We start from the raw sequence: 18,793 nt of genomic DNA, 5'->3' as shown, positions 1-18,793 counted from the left end.
TGATGAATCACGTGCCGTGTAAAAATAGTCTGTCTTTGGTTGCAACACTCACTACCAAGTTCAAAACATCCTCTGGAAGCAACATCAGCTCAATAACTGTTCTTCGGGAGTTTCATGAAATGAGTTTCCATGGCCGAGCAGCCGCACACAAGCCTAAGATCACCATGCGTAATTCCAACCGTCGACTGAAGTGATGTAATGCTCACCACCATTGGACTCTGAAGCAGTGGAAACGTGTTCTCTGGAGTCATTAATCACGCTTCACCATCTGGCTGTCTGACAGACAAATCTAAGGTTTGGCGGATGCCAGGAGAACGCTACCTGCCCGAATGCATAGTGCCAACTGTAAAGTTTTGTTGGAGTAGGAATAATGGTCTGGGGCTGTTTTTCATGGTTCGGGCTAGGCCCCTTAGTTCCAGTGAAGGGAAATCTTAACGCTTCAGCATACAATGACATTCTAGACAATTCTGTGCTTCCAACTTTGTGGCAACAGTTTGGCGAAGGCCTTTTCCTGTTTCAGCATGACAATGCCTCCGTGCACAAAGCGAGGTCCATACAGAAATGGTTTGTCGAGATCGGTGTGGAAGAACTTGACTGGCCTGCACAGAGCCCTGACCTCAACCCCATCGAACCAGGACTAATCGGCCAACATCAGTGCCCAATCCCACTAATGCTCTTGTGGCTGAATGGAAGCAATTCCCCGCAGCAATGTTCCAACATCTAGTGGAAAGCTTTCCCAGAAGAGTGGAGGCTGTTATAGCAGCAAAGGGGGGACCAACTTCATATTAATGCCCATGATTTTGAAATGAGACGTTCAACGAGCAGGTGTCCACATACTTTTGGTCATGTAGTGAATGCGTGGAGCCATTAGTAAATCCATGATACTTAAAGATTGTATTATGAAATAATACTTTTTCCATAACCAATGATATTGTATTTTCAGCTGTTTTGAAACTGGTGTACAAAAAATAAAGTAAAGACGTAAAAAACTAATCTTAAGAACGGGAAGCATAGAAATAGTGCACATAAAACAGATCCACCGCTTCTTAGACTTGCTTTCGATAACAATGACAGATCTAAAACACACATTTCTATGTGAATTTGGTCGGGTCACCCAAAAAGTTAGCTATCGCAGCTTTAAGAGAGAACTAAAAGCCCTCCGAAGGAAGTGGAGCAGAAAGTGGCAATGATGATGCAGCCCAGTAGTGTGCTCAGCTGACTGTGACACACACAGACAATGTTGGGCTGCACTGTAGCTCCATTGTGCTCTATGGGCTCAGGGAGAGTCAAGGCAAGGGGGGGATGAGCCCAGCGCTGATTGGGTTTGTCTCCGATCAGCTGGCAAGGCCACAGGCCACAATGACATGTGTAGGCAGACAATACTGGTCTGATGTACTCTGGGTTTAGAGGAATGATGATGAACCTATTGAGGCCTTGTGTGGATACACAATGTAGTCTATAGCCACAGTAGATTAGGCCTCACTGGCTACACTCTAGGCTGTGTATGCTAATGCTACTTTATTTCTGTGGCTTTCCAAGAGGTGTAGGCTATGTGCCTATAGACCCTTTTCCAGTGCACAACACACTGACGTCATGGACAAAGGTGCACGACTCTTGGCAGCAGTAAGAAAGCCATCTCCATCTGCGTCCATTCAACATAGCCTAGATTTAAGTTTTTATTACTTCTAAACAAAACCCTTTTTGGGCTATCATACGCTTACAATTATGTTTTGATTCTTTCTTGAACAGTCGCTAAGATGATTTTTGTTTGTGATCTTTGCAAAATAACTATTTTGGATGCAGCCGTTGTTAGCTAGAATGATAACATTGATATAGGCTTTAGCAAAAGCTAGCCATTCTACTTGGAAGTGTTTCTTAAGTATAATGCATTTGATTTGCAATGATGACACAAACATTATATTAAGCAGGACATTCATACGAGCCTTAAAATCCAATTATAATCCAAAAGTAGTGTGAAATGCATTCATAAGCAACATGAAAATAGAGGCTTTTTTTGCTGCCGTTCTATAAGGTAGTTTAGGATAGGCCAAAAGCATACACTAGCCTCATTCTTGACAAAACAGACACCCAATCTAGCAATGTTTTTCAGACCGCAAACAACAAGATAGATGCACAAGCCAAATTGTTCCTCCATAAAATAATAACTAAATTGATAGTATTAATATGTCCACAACAACAGTGGAGGATTATTTTAGATTAGATTTCTTTGTGTTGTGACAAGTTAAAATGATGCAGCAGTCCTGTCGGTTGCATACAAAACAGAGATGTCATGCGTATTCCCCAATCCCTGCCTTAGTCATAATAATACAGCTATTGTCATCTGACATCTCACAAATGTTTCATTAAGCAATAGTCTATTTATGCATGTCCTTACAAAAATACAATAATGGGCAAATTGAATTACCATTAAACTCACATGAATTTAAGATTGATTCTAGGAATGTTAATGGTTAACCATTAATCGGTTAGCTGGAGAAAATACATTTGATCAGTCATGCTTATCGGTCTATAGGGTCAATTTTGGGGCATATGTGTTTTTATTAGTCGTCATGCAATTTATTTATCACACGCCTACAGCAAACAGAGAGCCGAGTTTGAGGAGTGGAATAGTCTTCCATCTGCCCTACTGCACAAGAATAGCTCCTCAAAGCCTCAAGACTACTGAAGTGAAACCTGCTTTTGTAAACCCAGTCATTGCGCAACAAATAACAGTTCTAAATGCAATTGCGTGTAAAAAATGTTTAATTTAAAAGGAGCTATTTTATCTCTCAATCTCAACTCGTAATTATAGCGCACCGCCCATTCGCCATTCGGGTGTATAGGCTATAGCCTGCCTACCGTTGACTATCAGCGCGTCACCCACCACTTTGCAATGTGATCTTGAGGCAGTATAATCAAAGATTTTTATAACTAACCCAAGATAGACCGCACACCGTCGTTTCAAATGGGAACAAATGAGTAATAGTGGGCAGAACAACCAAGGAGGTGGGCAGAGCCAAGCATGAGCTAGCGAGATACATGTGGGTAGAGTTATTAAAGTAACTATGCATAGATGATAACAGCAAAGCGTAGCAGTGGTGTAAAAGAGGGGTGGGGGGGGGGGGGGGGGCAATGCAAATAGTCTGGGTAGCCATTTGATTAGGTGTTCAGGAGTCTTATGGCTTGGGGATATAAGCTGTTTAGAAGCCTCTTAGACCTAGACTTGAAGCTCTGGTACCGCTTGCCGTGCGGTAGCAGAGAGAACAGTCTATGACTTGGGTGGCTGGAGTCTTTGACAATTTGTAGGGCCTTCCTCTGACACTGCCTGGTATAAAGGTCCTGGATGGCAGGAAGCTTGGCCCCAGTGATGTACTGGGCCGTTCGCACTACCCTCTGTAGTGCCTTGCGGTCGGGAGGCCGTGCTGTTTCCATACCAGGCAGTGATGCAACCAGTCAGGATGCTCTCAATGGTGCAGCTGTAGAACCTTTTGAGGATCTGAGTACCCATGAAAATCTTTTCAGTCTCCTGAGGGCGAATAGGTTTTGTCGTGCCCTCTTCATGACTGTCTTGGTGTATTTGGACCATGATAGTTCGTTGGTGATGTGAACACCAAGGAACTTGAAGCTCTCAACCTGCTCCACTGCAGCCCCGCCAATGAGAAGGTGCTCTGTCATCTTTTTCCTTTAGTCCACAATCATCTCTTTTGTCTTGATCACATTGAGGGGTTGTTGTCCTGGCACCACACGGCCAGGTCTCTGACCTACCTATAGGCTGTCTCGTCGTTGTCGGTGATCAGGCCTACCACTGTTGTGTCATCGGCAAACTTAGTGAACAGGGAGTACAGGAGGGGACTGAGGATAGCGTGGCGGATGTGTTGTTACCTACCCTTACCACCTGGGGGCGGCCCGTCAAAGTCCAGGATCCAGTTGCAGAGGGAAGTGTTTAGTCCCAGGGTCCTTAGCTTATTGATGCGCTTTGAGGACACTATGGTGTTGAACGCTGAGCTGTAGTCAATGAATAGCATTCTCACATAGGTGTTCCTTTTGTTCAGGTGGGAAAGGGCAATGTGTAGTGCAATAGAGATTGCATTATCTGTGGATCTGTTGGGACGGTATGCAAATTGGAGTGGGTCTAGGGTTCCTGGGATAATGCGGTTGTGAGCCATGACCAGCCTTTCAAAGCACTTCATGGCTACAGACGTGACTGCTACAGGTCGGCATGATCACACAGTCTTCCAGAACAGCTAGTGCTCTCTTGCATGTTTCAGTGTCATTTGCCTCGAAGCGAGCATAAAAGTAGTTTAGCTCATGTCACTGGGCAGCTCTCGGCTGTGCTTCCCTTTGTAGTCTAATGGTTTGCAAGCCCTGCCACATCCGACGAGCGTCAGAGCTGGTGTAGTACGATTTGATCTTAGCCCTGTATTGACACATTGTCTGTTTGATGTTTTGTCGGAGGGCATAGCGGGATTTCTTATAAGCTTCCGGGTTAGAGTCCTGCTCCTTGAAAGCGTCAGCTCTAGCCTTTAGCTCAGTGCGGATGTTGCCTATAATCTATGGCTTCTGGTTGGGGTATGTACGTACAGTCACTGTGGGGACGACGTCATCGATGCACTTATTGATGAAGCCAATGAATGATGTGGTGTACTCCTCAATGCCATCGGAGGAATCCCGGAACATATGTCAGTCTGTGCTAGCAAAACATTCCTGTAGCTTATCATCTGCTTCATCTGACCACTTTTTTATTGATCAAGTCACTGGTGCTTCTTGCTTTAATTTTTGCTTGTAAGCACTTCCGTTAGGGAACGTATACTCTGTGAAGTGCTCGTGTGCAATTACTCAATTTGCCTTTGCACTCCTAAACAACACACAGTTTTTTAAAACTTTGGCAATGGGTAAAGTCTACAAAACTTAGTCCACTCTGTTCGTAACAGATGGTAGTTTTGGGAACTGCAAACTGTATTGAGATCAAATGTTAATCAATGAGAAAATTAGCAGAATGTCGGCCAAAATCCATCTCGTTCCATCTTCTCCCACTGCCGGCCACTGGGCTTCCTCTCACTACCATATATTTGGTAGTAATATCTGTCACATTGCTCTGTCTGTGGTTTAATTGTTTGAAACCTGAACGTTTCACTTTACTTCAAATAGTGAGGCATGTCTTACCTTGCTTCAAAGTAGCCTTGCAAAAATCCATCTGTAGAAACGAGGCAATTATTTTATAAAGACTTCCTCATGCCATTAACCAGAATTTCTCTCCTGTTCTATTGGATTTCATATCAACTTTCTTTCATTGTCTAGAAGCCAAAGCAGAATCCTATATTAGTGTTACGAATCCCTTTGGCCCTGCAGTCTCGGGGGGATGGCATCGAGACCCGTAACATAACTCATGCAAATTATAACAGTGAAAAAGTAACGGTAAGAACGAAAAACCACAGACAACTTAAATTTACCGTCAAACACTAATGGTTTATCTTAACCTGTTGAGGATGGGGGCGCTGTTGAGACTATTTATGCTAATCGTGTAATTTTTGAAACGGCTTCCCACAAAATCCTTGATCGTACAATATGCATATTATTATTATTATTGGATAGAAAACAGTCTATAGTTTCTATAGGAGTTGAAATTTTGTCTCTAAGTGGAACAGAGCCCATTCTACAGCAATTTCCCTGACATGGAGTCAGATTTCAGAAATTTTGGCCACTGTTCTGGAGTCAGTTAAAAGGGCACTGTTATTGCTATGACTATACGGACACTGCTTACGTCTTCCCCTGGATGCCTTTACGTGATGACGATTTGAATGGGGTCGATTGCGCGTTCACAGGCCCTATAAATAAAAAAACCCTGTAGGTAGGAACTCTTTTCTTGCTGCGTAATGCGCGTGGAGGACATCGACCTGCTATTTTTCCAAGCGTTAGTTTAGCCTGTTATATTTTTCCGGTCATGTTTTTACTCGTTATAGGAGTTAAAAACATCATAAGGTAGTTAATTTAAAGCGTTTTATAGCAATTTATATCCGTTTAGTGCGATTTTGGGACATTTATTTCTTTAACGCTGTGAATAGCTGGGCACGCTTTCAGTTCATCCCGAACGCAGTTGGCATTTCCACATGGCAAGAGGACAGCTTTCCACCAAAAGACGATTACTCCCAAGAAAGGATCCTTTGCCCAAGATACTGATGGAAGAACAGCTCAAAGTAGGACATTTTTATTATGATAAATCGTGTTTCTGTCGAAAAATGTTAGTGGCTTAGGACGCCATGTTTTTTGACGTAGCTTCGCTTGGCGCAAACTGTATTGAAAAGTAAGGATAAATTAAAAAATGTAATTCCGCAATTGTATTAAGAATTAAATTGTCTATCAATCCCTGTCCACCCTATATTTTTTAGTCACGTTTATGAGTATTTATGTATAAGAGTAGATCACTGTCTAAGTGGCGCAAGGACATTTTCTGACCAGCTGAGCTACATTTCACATTGTCTAACCATGATTTTGGTGGCTAAATATAAACATTTTCGATCAAACTCTAAATGGATTGTGTAATATGATGTTACAGGAGTGTCATCTGAAGAATTCTGAGAAGGTTAGTGAAAAAATTAATATATTTTGGCGATGTTGACTTTTATCGCTCACTTTGGCTAGAATCAATGCTGGGCTGCTATGTGCTATGTGCTATGCTAATATAACGATTTATTGTGTTTTCGCTGTAAGACACTTAGAAAATCTGAAATATTGTCTGTATTCACAGGATCTGTGTCTTTCGATTCGTGTATGCTGTGTATTTTTACGAAATGTTTGATGATTAGTAAGTAGGTAAACACGTTGCTCTAAGTAGTTTTTCTATTCCATTTGTGACGGTGGGTGCAATTGTAACCTATGCCATCTACCTGAAATATGCACTTTTTTCTAACAAAACCTATCCCATACCATAAATATGTTATCAGACTGTCATCTAATGAGTTTTTTTCTTGGTTAGGGGCTATAAATATCTTAGTTTAGCCGAATTGGTGATGGCTACTGGTGTTGGTGGACAAATAAAAGATGGTGGATTATGCTAATGTGTTTTTAGGTAATAGATGCACATCTTTACATATTGTGTCTTCCCTGTAAAACATTTTAAAAATCGGACATGTTGACTGGATTCACAAGATCTGTGTCTTTCATTAGCTGTATTGGACTTTAATGTGTGAAAGTTAAATATTTTTAAAAAATATTTTTTTTGAATTTCGCGGCACTGGTTTTTCAGTGGGGGTGGGGGGGGAGTGCCGCTAGCGGCACACTCATCCTAGACAGGTTAAACACACAATAAAGGGGGGTGGGAAAAGGGGCTGAGCTGGACCCAAGGAAAGAAACAAATATCCCAAAACACCCCTAAGCTAGACTAGCCTGCTTCAATACAGCTAACTACCTAACCAATAAAATACAGAGGGTGGTCCGCCCAGTCTTAACGAGGGTATTTAGACAAAGTATTCCTACGTGTAATGTAGGCCCATGGGCGACTTGGCTTGGTACCCCCTTTTCCCACCATCAAACAGTCAAACACCATAAAACAATACTCACAGGATAACAGACAAAGTGACATGTAGTTGCAAAAACAGAGAGATCTCTGCATACAAAGAGAGAGGGAGAGAAACAGCGAGAGTTTGAGACACAGAGAGATTGAAACACAGAGAGATCGAGCTCCAGAGAAAACAACTGACTGGGTTTTTAAACAAAGGGAAAGGGGAAGTGATTGGGTAAGGGAAAAGGAGCATAAGTCTTCTGATTGCCGACTGATTGGGGAAGGATGATTGCCACCTGTGAGGGGAGAAGGAGAGAAAAGAAATACACACACAGGATACACACTCAGGATACCTGTATCCGTAACACTCCCACCCTTAAAAGAGCAACCCTAGATTGCGACCAAAGTATTTACAATGAATACCCACAAGATCAACAAACAAAGTCAACCTTACGAAACATACAAAAATCAGTTTTACACATGAGACAAAGCATCTGCTACTACATTATCAGAACCCTTTTTGTGGCGAATCTCCAAATTATAATTTTGCACAATAAGCGCCCAACACATAAGGAGCTGGTTCTGGTTGTACATCCTGTGGAGAAACACTAAGGGGTTATGGTCAGTATATACAATCACTGGTAAGGCACTGGAACCAATATATACTTCAAAGTATTGCAGAGCTAACAACAAAGCTAGAGCTTCTTGTTCAATGGTTGCATAATTTGCTTGACATTTGATACATTTTCGTGAAAAATAACAAACAGGATGATCCACTCCACTCTTGTCCTGCTGCAGTAGAACAGCACCAGCACCTCTGGCACTAGCATCTACCTCAAGTTTAAACGGTTGTTCAACTTCCGGAGCAGCAAGTACAGGGGTATTACATAAGTGTGCTTTAGCAGTATCAAAAGCTACCTTACAATCAGGGGACCACTCAAACGATCTTGCCGGACTGAGCAAATCGGTCAATGGAGCAACTACCGCAGAGAAGTTTTTACAGAAACTACGGTAGTAGCCAACCATCCCTAAAAAGCGGCGTAGCTCTCGTCTGGTGGTAGGTGCGGGGAATGCAGTTATAGCCAAGACCTTGGCATACACAGGGCGCACCTGTCCATGGCCGAGATAGGTAACAGTAGCCTTCCCAAACTCGCACTTTGCCAAGTTCAGGGTTAGAGAAGCAGCTGCCAAACATTCACATACTACCCTTAGAGAGTTAACATGATCTGATCACTCTGACTAATAAATCACTAGATCATCAAGATAGGCACTACAATTGGGAATGCCAGCTAATACGGAGTTAACCAGTCGTTGGAAAGTGGCTCGTGCATTGCGCATATCAAATGCCATGACAGATTATTGTAGGAAGTTAACCCAACATAGTTGTTGCTATTAGATTCACCCTTTTTTAAAGTTTCTAACAGAGATTTCAATTACTCTAACAACTGCTCGCAATAGGTTTAGAACGGTGTTTTCCGAGAACTGCATTTTGGCAAATGTTTGAAGATTCCGTTTTATTTTTCATTGCAAGAGTTGCAAATTCAATAATAGGCAGTAGCCTTTTGAACAGTAAAACAAAAGGCTTGCTATTGTTGCATGTTTCCATTAAGCTCTTAATGAAAATGGTCCAGTCCTTGTATCATGCATAGTATCAGATAGGAAGAGGCAAAGCGGGAGGTTTCACTCTCACCAAAATATGTCCAAAATAAGCCCAATACATTTATATGGGTTTATTTTGGGCCTAAGCTTGTCGCCTGCCTGACAGCGTTGGGAAGACTCCCATTGTCAGGGCAGAAACATAAGCATCTCGTCATTACATACAGATCTCTGATAGTATTTTCTGTTGGTCTCTTCATTTTACTGTTTGAAAGAAATGTTAATGAGGGTCAGTTAGTCGGCAGCAAAATTGACCGGAATTTGCATCCCTAATTGATTCAAAAGTCAATGTAGCCTAATAAGCCATTTGTAAATGTTGCCCAAGATATGGGTTGTGGTGCATATTTTAAGTATTTTTTTTCAAATTGGAGTCTCACAAAAGCTGATATGTAAAACGACACAAGGCCTATGCACTGCCTCAGAGAAACGGTTTATTTTATGAGCATAGCCTCAGAGTGGGGTATGGTGGAATTCTGGACTCCTAGCTCCGAAGTATCACTGAATGCAATGAACAAAAACAGCTCTTTTGCAAAATCCTTACATCACATAACCCCCCCCATCTTTCTCCATGTTGGTTTAAGTAGATAAAGATAATTTGGCTTGGATAATCCTGTCTAATAAGGGTAATGGGCCAATAACGGGCCATTTAGGCTTAACCCTAAGATTATGAGAAGATTTAGCGTAAGTGTTTCTGTACTTAACCAACGTATCTGCTTATTCCCTTCTCCAGATAAACACCTGTGCTGCTGTTGGGTCTCTCACCTGCCACCAGCTGGGATCCAGTAGCCCGGGTCATAAATGACAAGGTAAGGTAATGAATGGCCTGCTAGGCTTGACTTTGAGCCCTGCTCTGTGTAATGGCCTGCTTGGCTTGACTTTGAGCCTAGCTCTGGCTAACATCATGACTCTGATCAAGGCTGTTTGTTGAAATGTGGTGGATTTTAATGATAAAGAAGGGTTTTTCGGACAACCTCCATTTGACACCCAAAAGTGGCTGAATAGACTACCCCCTCATGGATCTTTTCTGTAACATGGCAATCTTTGGATCCTTCATAGCCTTCATTGCCTTGCTCTGTTACTTGTCTGACTTTAGCTTTCTCAAGCATATGGAATTTGCAATAAGGCCTGGAAAGGGTTGTTAACATGCTTGTTTCTGTGTTCGCTCATCTACATGATCAAGAGGTCTGACTCAAGACTGCTCTCACGCCTGTTAAATCGGTAATTTAATACACTTTGGCCGGCCAATTTGTCCTATCTTTTGGCCTCCAGGAGAACAGGGTGGGGTGGTGCTCCTGTTGATGCTTTTCAGTTTTGGGCTCATGTTTTGCATAAGCACGCCAGCAGCACTCCTCTGAGCCTTTTGGGTAAAACACTGCGGTAAATCCTGTTTTGAAATGTGCCATGGTGGTGGTTCATTTCCAAACGGGATTTACCACAGTGTTTTACCCAGAAGACTCAGAAGGTTTCCATCTATACATGCCAGCATCCGTGTCTCACTTGGCCAAGGCTCCGGCGAACATGCTCTCACTTGGGGCCAAAGGCAGGCCACTGGTTATACTAAGTCATCGAAGTCCTCCAGGGTGAAATGAGCACCACATACAGTAGACGTGCGCAACGGTTCCCCTACTCCAATCCGCTCGCTTCAACTGGACAAACCGTTCCGACTTCAATGCTTGCTTCTCATTTTTGGCCACAAATGAGTCATAACCCTGTCCTTGTAGGTATTACTGCACTAGCTACAAATGAAGGAAAACTACAACACTCACTTGCTCGATCGACTACCACTACCAAACGCACAGGAGAAAAATAGTTTATATGGTTTCTTCTTCGTGGATGTACATAGTAGCTCACCAGCGCCAACACTTGGTTTGGAATGTAAATGGAATTACATGCTAACATCGCTAGTAGCTAACGTTAGCCAGCTGGAACTAGCTTCATAGCACCGGTTCTCCATATGACGTTGAGAAATAGTGGTTTGTGGGTAGTATCCGGAAATAAGTTAATAAATATGTAAAAACGCTAAAACTTAACAATGTTTAGATCTAGGTAAGTCTTTGACCACACTGTGTTACTTTGGTGAGTAAAGACTCATGATTCCCTTTAAGAGTCTATTCCAGGCAGATGGTACTGTAGGCTACACTACAGTACTGTTACTATTCTATCTGTGGCAGCAGCTGAAATGAGCATTTCTGCCCAGGCCAGAGATTCTCCCCCATGTAGGCCTGCTCCAGAGTGCCCAATTGGACTGGTGTTGCTGACCAATCAGCCCCTTTCCGAGAGCCTCACCCGGCCTAATGAATGAGGCTGTACGGGAGATCAAACACTCTGTAAAAAGAGTAAACGCAAGCCTAGGGGCCTATATGAGGACGGAAGACACATTAAAGCCGGGTCACTGTGAAGCACTTCATGAGAAGAATGTAAATTAATAACATTTGATTGATTGATTGGTAGAAGAGTTCTGTTTCTCCTCCACAATGTTGTTTCTACATTTTAGGCACTCTCACTCCCTTACTAATCAACAAATACCCTGCGCTGCACGTCAAACGCAGCCGGCTTCTCCAGAGATGAATCCTCTTAAGCCACTGTTTAATTTCAAACTTGTTGTTGGCTAAGTGCTGGGCTGCTGAGAGACAGTGATAGTGGGAGAGAAAGGAGGAAAGAGCAGATGAGAAGGAACAATGAGGAAAAGCACAAGATGGAGGAAGAGCCGGGGAAAAGAGCACGAGAAAGAGACGAAGAGACAAATTTAGAGAAAGAAACAAACTGTGGTTGAGATCCATGTTGAATGCATGGTGTTGCTGCTGATGAATGCCTTTGCATTAGAAGCTATAAATCCCAGCGGGCCCTTTAGAACAGCAGCAGCTCCATAGCAGCTCCTCCGTGATGACAACAGAGATCTCTTTTATTCTTTTTTTATTCAATTTAAAAAACAAAAAAAACATTTTTCTCCTCAATTTCGTGGTATCCAATTGGTAGTTATAGTCTTGTCTAATCTTGTCTAATCGCTGCAACTCCCGTACGGAATCGGGAGAAGCGAAGGTTGAGAGCTGTGAGTCCTCCGAAACACAACCCACACTGCTTCTTGACACAATCCCTCACTTAACCCAGAAGCCAGCCACACCATTGTGTCAGAGGAAGCACTGTACGCCTGGTGCCCGGCCCGCCACAGGAGTCGCTAGTGCGCGATAGGACAAGGATGTCCCTCCCGGCCAAACCCTCCCCCAACCCGGACAATGCTGGACCAATTGTGCGCCGCCCCATGGGTCTCCCTGTGATGCAGTGCCTTAGACTACTGCGCCACTCGGAAGGCCCCGACAACAAAGATCAGTGCTCAGTCCACCCTTCCTCACTACACTCCCGTCCAGTGTATTTTCCATTGCAGGAGGTTGCCTGGCCTGGCCTCAACACTGTTGAATATTAACCAGACGTGGTGTTGTGGCTGATCTACGGACATGTTGAACTCTTAGGATACCACTTGATAGACCAGTCGCGGCACACTGGTGTGGCACGAGGATCACTCAGATGTGCTGCGAAATGCATATGGAATGTTGACTTGTAAGGCTCAGATAATACATTAAATAGCAAATGGTTACATCTGTATCGTGGTCCGTTGCACTCAGGCTCTGAGATTTGTATCATTTGAGCGGCGTGCATCACAAGCAAAGTCATTTGTATCAATTTAATTTGCCTGGCTTGTGAGAATCGTTAGCACAGGCAAGTCTTTTTTTTTTAAAGTGCATAGATTACATGTATTCTTTTCCCTTGCCCCTATTTCGACAGGTGCTTACACAGCCTGGAGGTGTGTTGGGTCTTGTCCTGTTGAAAAACAAATGATTGTCCCACTAAGCGCAAACCAGACGGGATGGAGTATTTCTGCAGAATGCTGGGGTAGCCATTCTGGTTAAGTGTACCTTGAATTCTAAACAAATCACAGACAGTGTCACCAGCAAAGCACCATCACACCTCCTCCTCCATGCTTCACGGTGGGAACTACACATGCAGAGATAATCCAAAAATCTCAAATTTGGACTCATCAGACCAAAGGACAGATTTCCACCGGTCTAATGTCCATTGCTTGTGTTTCTTGGCCCAAGCAAGTCTCTTCTTATTACTTGAACTCTGAAGCATTTATTTGGGCTGCAATTTGAGGCTGGTAATTCTAATGAACTTATCCTCTCTGGGTCTTCCTTTCCTCTGGCGGTCCTCATGATAGCCAGTTTCATCATAGTGCTTGAAGGTTTTTGCAACTGCACTTGAAACAACTTTAAAAGTTCTTGAAATGTTCCAGATTGACTGACCTTCAATTCTTAAAGTAATGATGGACTGTCGTTTCGCTTTGCTTATTTGAGCTGTTCTTGTCATAATATGGACTTGGTATTTTACCAAATAGGGCTTTCTTCTGTATGCCACCTTTACCTGGTTACAACACAACTGATTGGCTCAAACGCATTAAGAAGGAAAGAAATTCCACAAATGAACTTTTAACAAGTCACACCAGTTAATTGAAATGCATTCCAGATGACCACCTCATGAAGCTGGTTGAGAGAATGTCAAGAGTGTGCAAAGCTGTCATCAAGGTAAAGGCTGGCTACCGTGAAGAATCTCAAATATAAAATATATTTTAGAGGTCGACCGATTATGATTTTTTTCAATGCCGATACCGATTATTGGAGGACCAAAAAAAGCCGATACCAATTAATCGGCCATTATGATAATTACAACAATACTGAATAAACACTTTTATTTTAACTTAATATAATACATCAATAAAATCTATTTAATCTCAAATAAATAAATAATGAAACATGCTCATATCAAATTCCCAGTTTAAATAATGCAAAAACAGTGTTGGAGAAGAATGTAAAAGTGCAATATGTGCCATGTAAAAATTCTAACGTTTAAGTTCCTTGCTCAGAACATATGAAAGCTGATGGTTCAATATTCCCAGTTCTTCAATATTCCCAGTTAAGAAGTTTTAGGTTGTAGTTATTATAGGAATTATGACGCGTCGACTATTTCTCTCTATACCATTAGTATTTCATATACCTTTGACGATTGCATGTTTGAATAGGCACTTTAGTATTGCCAGCCTAATCTCAGGAGGTGATAGGCTTGAAGTCATAAACAGCGCTGTGATTCAAGCATTGCTAAGAGCTGCTGGCAAACGCAGTAAAGTTTTTATTTTATTTAAATTTTATTTTTTTGTTGAATTTTACCCCCTTTTCCCCCCCTATTTCGTGGTATCCAATTGTTAGTAGTTACTATCTTGTCTCATCGCTACAACTCCCGTACGGGCTCGGGAGAGATGAAGGTCGAAAGCCATGCGTCCTCCGAAACACAACCCAACCAAGCCGCACTGCTTCTTAACACAGCGCGCATCCAACCCTGAAGCCAGCCGCACCAATGTGTCGGAGGAAACACCGTACAGCTGGCAATCGTGTCAGCGTGCACTGCGCCCGGCCCGCCACAGGAGTCGCTGGTGCGCGATGAGACAAGGATATCCCTACCGGCCAAACCCTCCCTAACCCGGACGACGCTAGGCCAATTGTGCGTCGCCCCACGGACCTCCCGGTCGCGGCCGGCTGCGACAGAGCCTGGGCGCGAACCCAGAGTCTCTGGTGGCACAGCTAGCGCTGTGATGCAGTGCCCTAGACCACTGCGCCACCCGGGAGGCCCTTAAACGCAGTAAAGTTTGAATGAATGCTTACGAGCCTGCTACCACCGCTCAGTCAGACTGCTCAATCAAATATCAAATCATAGACTTAATTTTAATATAATAAACACAGAAATACGAGCCTTTGGTCATTAATATGGTCAAATCCGGAAACTATCATTTCGAAAACAAAATGTTTATTCTTTCAGTGATTTACGGAACCGTTACGTATTTTATAGAACGGATGGCAACCCTAAGTCTAAATATTGCTGTTACATTGCACAACCTTCAATGTTATGTCATAATTATGTAAAATTCTGGAAAATTACTTCGCAATGAGCCAGGTGGCCCAAACTGTTGCATATACCCTGACTCTGCGTGCAATGAACACAAGAGAAGTGACACAATTTCCAGAGTTAATATTGCCTGCTAACAGGAATTTATTTTAACTAAATATGCAGGTTTAAAAAATATGTACTTTTGTGTATTGATTTTAAGAAAGGCATTGATGTTTATGGTTAGGTACATTCGTGCAACAATTGTGCTTTTTTCACGAATGCGCTTTTGTTAAATCATCACCCGTTTGGCAAAGTAGGCTGTGATTCGATGATAAAATAACAGGCACCACATTGATTATATGCAACACAGGACAAGCTAGTTAACCTAGTAATATCATCAACCATGTGTAGTTAACTAGTGATTATGTGACGATTGATTGTTTTTTATAAGATAAGTTTAATTCTAGGTAGCAACTTACCTTGGCTCCTTGCTGCACTCGCGTAACAGGTGGTCAGCCTGCCATGCAGTTTCCTCGTGGAATGCAATGTAATCAGCCATAATCGGCGTCCCAAAATGCCGATTACTAGTTGTTAAGAAAACTTGAAATCGGCCCAAATTAATTGGCCATGCTGATTGAATTGGTCAACCTCTCATATATTTTGATTTGTTTAACACTTTTTTGGTTACTACTTGATTCCATATGTGTTATTTTAAACACTGCTCAAAAAAATAAAGGGAACACTTAAACAACACAATGTAACTCCAAGTCAATCACACTTCTGTGAAATCAAACTGTCCACTTAGGAAGCAACATTGATTGACAATAAATTTCACATGCTGTTGTGCAAATGGAATAGACAAAAGGTAGAAATTATAGGCAATTAGCAAGACACCCTCAATAAAGGAGTGGTTCTGCAGGTGGTGACCACAGACCACTTCTCAGTTCCTATGATTCCTGGCTGATGTTTTGGTCACTTTTGAATGCTGGCGGTGCTTTCACTCTAGTGGTAGCATGAGACGGAGTCTACAACCCACACAAGTGGCTCAGGTAGTGCAGCTCATCCAGGATGGCGCATCAATGCGAGCTGTGGCAAGAAGGTTTGCTGTGTCTGTCAGCGTAGTGTCCAGAGCATGGAGGCGCTACCAGGAGACAGGCCAGTACATCAGGAGACGTGGAGGAGGCCGTAGGAGGGCAACAACTCAGCAGCAGGACCGCTACCTCCGCCTTTGTGCAAGGAGGAGCACTGCCAGAGCCCTGCAAAATGACCTCCAGCAGGCCACAAATGTGAAGAGAACCTGGTTGTTTTCACCCACACTAAAACAGTTTATTTTTTAAACATATGAAAAATATATATTTTTATAATTATATATATTTCAGCAGCTTAGGGAAAGAAAAAAAATGCATGAGCCCAAAATCTATAGTTGATGAGAGTATTGAGATAGAGTGAAGGAGATTTAAAAAAAAAAATTATTTTTTTTTCTACCTCCCTCATGTACCCAAACACTGTGTTCGCAAGTCGCATGTTCTCTTGATAAGTGCTTGAATTGGACCATTTTCCTGTCCTGTTATAAGCTTTCAAAATGTAACGAGTATTTTGGGTGTCAGAGAAAATGTATGGAGTAAAAAGTACATTATTTTCTTTAGGAATGTAGTGGAGTAAAAGTTGTCAAATTTAAATAGTAAAGTACAGAAACCCCCCAAAATGACTTAAGTAAATATACTTTAAAGTACTACTTAAAAGTACTTTACACCACTATGTTTCCTAGGCCACAGGCCTATATGTTTGGATAAGATTTGTATCACAACTAAAGTGGCCAAATATCTCCAAACATAGCCTATAGGCCTAAGTCCCCTGGAACACGGATAGAGACCACATAGCCTACAGTGCCTAGTGAAACGTGTTCTTATACACCCAGTCATTGTGAAAACAGTTTTGACCGGCCACTATTTAAAAGAGGATCCCAACTTTCTCATGCTGCTATATTTATTGCTAAATTCTTCAAATGTAATACATTAATCCGCTTTACAACCGGTGTTGCCTAACTGGCATACATAGGTGTGCGCGTGAGTTTCAAGTTTGGGGAAGATAATTTCCAACTAATAAATGCACCTTTATAAATAAGTATTACATGCATAATCGCATTTGCAGACTTATGAAAGAGTTCATAATGTGATGAGTATATTTTATAGTTATAAAGTAGGCTTTTGTATAGGACAAATTAAAGGGTAGCCTACTCTGCTGATACTGACAAAAATATCAATAAAAACGCCTTTGTCCATATAATAGGCCTATGAGAAGTGGAGACACCAATATAATGTGACATCCATCTAAACTGGAGGAGGAAATTACTGTCCAAAAACAAACTTTTAAGTAGCACTGACCCAACAATAATAAATGGTGAATATGTGCAGTGTGCACTCACCGGGGATATTGCTGATGCTCTCCACTGGTGTTAATAAGATGGGCTATGCTGTTGTTCGCTCAATTAAGTTGAGAATTTTGATAACAAAAAGACTAATCTGTCTTTTAGTTGTCTTCTCTTTACAGCAATAACCATTTTTCCCCCCGCAGTTGTATTTTGAAATATTGCGATATTCCTGGTTTGGCCTCTACTTTTTAACAGACAGTTGAAACTCAATAATAATCTGCCCAAATAGTGCGCAGTGCCTTTCCTTCCGACTGTAGGCAATGAGATTTAAAACAATCCACAACTTATTTTTTTTTACAAAGAAGCTAAATATCCTTTCTGGCCAAATCATTTTTTGGTATCCTATTTTGAATGATTTAATTTATTTCTGTATAGACAGGAGTAGGCTAATTAATTTAGGAAAATGTCCCTATCCTTATGGACGTGCTGCCTATGCTTGCATATTAAAAACGTAACTGCATGTTACCTACATTCACTACTCGAGTCCAGGGTATGGATGACATGTTTTTTTTTGTGGGCCATTCTAAATGCAAAATAATTACACACGTGCAGTATATTAATAGGCTATATGTAAAGACCAAATTAAATAACAAAAGTTTGATGGGTGAGAATATTGTCTTTGTGAATGCGAGACTGATGAAGTGTGTGCAGCCTGCAAAAGAAACAGCAGAACTCATCATTAGTCGTATCATGCAACCATAGAATGTATAAAAAATCTAAACATACAGTGCATTCTGAAAGTTTTCAGACCCATTCCATTTTTCTAAAATAAGTCCCCTCATCAATTTACACACAATGCCCCATAATGACAAAGTGAAAACAGGTTTTTAGACATTTTTGCAAATGTATTAAAAATAAAAAACTGATATCTTATTTACGTAAGTATTCAGATCGTTTGCTATGAAACTCAAAATTGAGCTCAGGTGCATCCTGTTTCCATTGATAATCCTTGAGATGTTTCTACAACTTGATTGGAGTCCACCTGTAGTAAATTTAATTGATTGGACATGATTTGAAAAGGCACACACCTGTCTATACAAGGTCCAACAGTTGACAGTGCATTACAGAGCAAAAACCAAGCCGTGAGGTCGAAGGAATTGTCAATAAAGCTTTGAGACAGGAAATATGTGGAGGCACAGATCTGGGGAAGGGTAGCAAAACATTTCAGAGCAAAAACCCAGCCATGAGATCGAAGGAACTGGATTGTGGATTGCTCCGAGACAGGATTGTGTCGGCATAGATCTGGTGAAGGAAGGGTACTAAAATGGCCTTGGTCA

At 41.9% G+C, this 18,793-nt stretch overlaps 1 protein-coding gene across 4 annotated transcripts in view; it reads left to right on the top strand.

Annotated features, from left to right (window-relative positions):
• The window catches only part of LOC129818331 (erbin-like), a 143,690-nt gene that overhangs the window by 17,290 nt on the left and 107,607 nt on the right, over nt 1–18,793 (top strand). For all 4 annotated transcript variants that reach the window (XM_055874113.1, XM_055874114.1, XM_055874115.1 and 1 more), the window contains exon 2: nt 9,885–9,960. The gene's annotated coding sequence lies outside the window, so the exon portion shown is untranslated. The remainder of the gene's footprint in view (nt 1–9,884; nt 9,961–18,793) is intronic.

Source organism: Salvelinus fontinalis, chromosome 21 (assembly GCF_029448725.1).
Source record: "Salvelinus fontinalis isolate EN_2023a chromosome 21, ASM2944872v1, whole genome shotgun sequence".
In the NCBI taxonomy this organism is placed as follows: Eukaryota; Metazoa; Chordata; class Actinopteri; order Salmoniformes; family Salmonidae; genus Salvelinus; species Salvelinus fontinalis.
Note: the sequence above shows the minus strand (reverse complement) of the source record. Positions and strands in the feature narration are given on the sequence as shown.